Source organism: Mixophyes fleayi, chromosome 2 (genome assembly GCF_038048845.1).
Source record: "Mixophyes fleayi isolate aMixFle1 chromosome 2, aMixFle1.hap1, whole genome shotgun sequence".
Classification (NCBI taxonomy): Eukaryota; Metazoa; Chordata; class Amphibia; order Anura; family Limnodynastidae; genus Mixophyes; species Mixophyes fleayi.
The window spans coordinates 292459014-292461394 of record NC_134403.1 but is presented as its reverse complement, the minus strand read 5'-3'; the positions used below and the strand labels follow the sequence as shown (position 1 = coordinate 292461394).

Here is a 2381-nt window from a genome sequence, read left to right as displayed (position 1 = left end):
GGAAAAAAATATAAGAATACATGTGTATGCATATATTGATTACAATGCACGGGTCTAGATAGTATAATGAGCCATAGTACATAAAGTAGTTGCTTTCATAGGTTACAATAGTGGGTAGATAGGACCATATTATAAATATTTAGTCTGGGGTTGATGCATAATATCCTATCACAATATAGTTATTGGTAGTAATGATAAAAAATAGTAATGATAGAAATAAAGTAAATCTAAAAATAAAAAATAATAATAAAAGAAAATAAATGATGAAGTGCACAGATAAACCTGTAATGTATATCCTCTATGTGGAATGTTGGAGCCAACAACAATTAGTTGGACCAATATGGCAAATATAAATATATTTCATATTCCTGTATTGGTCGCACAAGGGCAACCATATATCCAGGTTGGAGTTGCAGGTACCTATAGTACCAGGTATTCGCAGGTAGTCCCCTATCCTGCTACTTACCTGGCCCTCTCTGCTTCGCTTCCAAGGTCAGATGAGATTGGGCATAACCAGAGAGGTATGATTGTAGGTACGCTATACTCACCTCCTGGAGTGGTCTGTCCGAGGCGCCAATAACTATGATGGAAAGTGCCGGTGCCACCATAATAAGATCATACTTATGTATCATAAGGATAAATCAAACTCTATGATCAAGCCTGATGGGGCTAATGTCTTAAGATGATAAATTGCCCTAGTCTCTTCTTTGTTCAGTTGTTGTAAAGAATTGCCCCCTCTCCAGTTGTTTTTGACTTTCTTAATCCCTATAAATTCTACACCATCATAATCACAGTGGTGTATATCTTTGAAGTGTTTAGGGACGTGGTGGTTTTCAAAACCAATGCTGATGTTCCTAAGGTGTTCCCTTATTCTGTCCTTTAACTGCGTAATGGTCCTGCCCACATATTGTTTGCCACACTTGCATTGCAATAAGTATACAACATTGTTGCTGGTGCACGTAATAAATTTCATGGATTTTGAATGTTTTCCGATTAGTCATAGACCGATATTCGGTAATCGGCCTGGTACTCCTACATCTTAGCTTGGTGCAATTTGAACATTGTCCACAGTAATAAAAGCCCTTTTTCTTATTTTGTAGCCAGTTATTAGCGCCCATAGAGCTGGTGGTAGGAATGTAGCTGGACGTCAGTGTGCATTTGAAGTCTGGGGCTTTTCTGAACACGATATGAGGTTTGTCTGCAAGTATGGATCCAAGAATATCATCCTGCATAAGGATGTACCAGTGTTTTTGGATGATACGTTTAAGTCTATCCGAATCCTGTGAATAGTTGGAAACAAAAAAGACCTTATCTTTATCTGTGTTGGAGGGTCCTGCTTGTTCTGAGTCTATAAGGTTATTTTTGTATTTGAGCAGCTGGTTCCTATCTGTGTGCTTAAGTTGATCGAAAGCCCAACTAACCAGATCGGGATCATATTTTTTCTCAAGAAATTGCTGTTGTATTTCCTGTCCTTGGACAATATAATCCTCTACCTCTGTGCAATTGCGTCTTATGCGAGTAAATTGGCTCAAAGGGATGCTACTGTCACACGCCGGACTCCCGCTGTCTCCGCGGGAGCCGGCGCCAGTCCCCGCTGACTCTGGAGGTCTCCTCCACCAGGATTCTCCCCCTGTTTAACAAAAACTCACTTACCTGGTTCCACGCCGCTGCCACCGTCCAGCGCTGTCTGTTCCCCTCTTCCGTTCAGCGCTCAGTGTTCTGCGCATGCGCAGAACTGTCTAGTCCTTTTCTGTGCTCTCACTGCCCTCTATTGGCTGCCTAATAGGAACTGCACTATATCTAAACCCTATGACCAGAACTCAATGCTGGTTCTTTCAGTCAGTCCCTGACTCTAGTATTGGATACAGCTCCTGTGTTTTGCTCCTCTCCGAGGTTCCAAGCCGCTATTCCTCCGGGAACACCACCTCTGGTGGCTTCGCTACCGAAGCTCCGGCCAGCACCCCCCAAGTGGCAACTATATTCTACGCCTGCAAGCCAACTTCCGAGTATCTACGTTGCAGTATCTCCCTGCTATTTCCACTCCCAAGTGGCAACGTCGCTAAAACATTACCGGCATCATCTCGATCAAGTGGCAAGTTTATCCCTCATTGATTCTACGCTCTCTCTATTGTGGTTCACTGGGAACTTCCTTAGGGGACCGCGACCTGCAAGTGGAAGCCGCAAAAGCCCATATTCCCTTGCGGGAATCACTGGTGAACACCTTTCACTTGTTAGACTCCGCGCCCCTAGCGAGAGTAACGCCAATCCCGGCTGAACTACTAGGATCCGGTTTTAACCCTACTGGTACGTGACACTAAGAACCAGCCATGTCAGATCCTGATAGAGAACCTTCCGCCAAGGATATGCTTCAACACTTGGTT

The 2381-nt window shown here is 43.6% G+C and overlaps 1 pseudogene; it reads right to left on the bottom strand.

The window, feature by feature from the left end:
- Window positions 1-417: 417 nt before the first annotated feature.
- Window positions 418-535, bottom strand: LOC142141902 (5S ribosomal RNA; annotated as a pseudogene).
- Window positions 536-2381: the final 1846 nt, after the last annotated feature.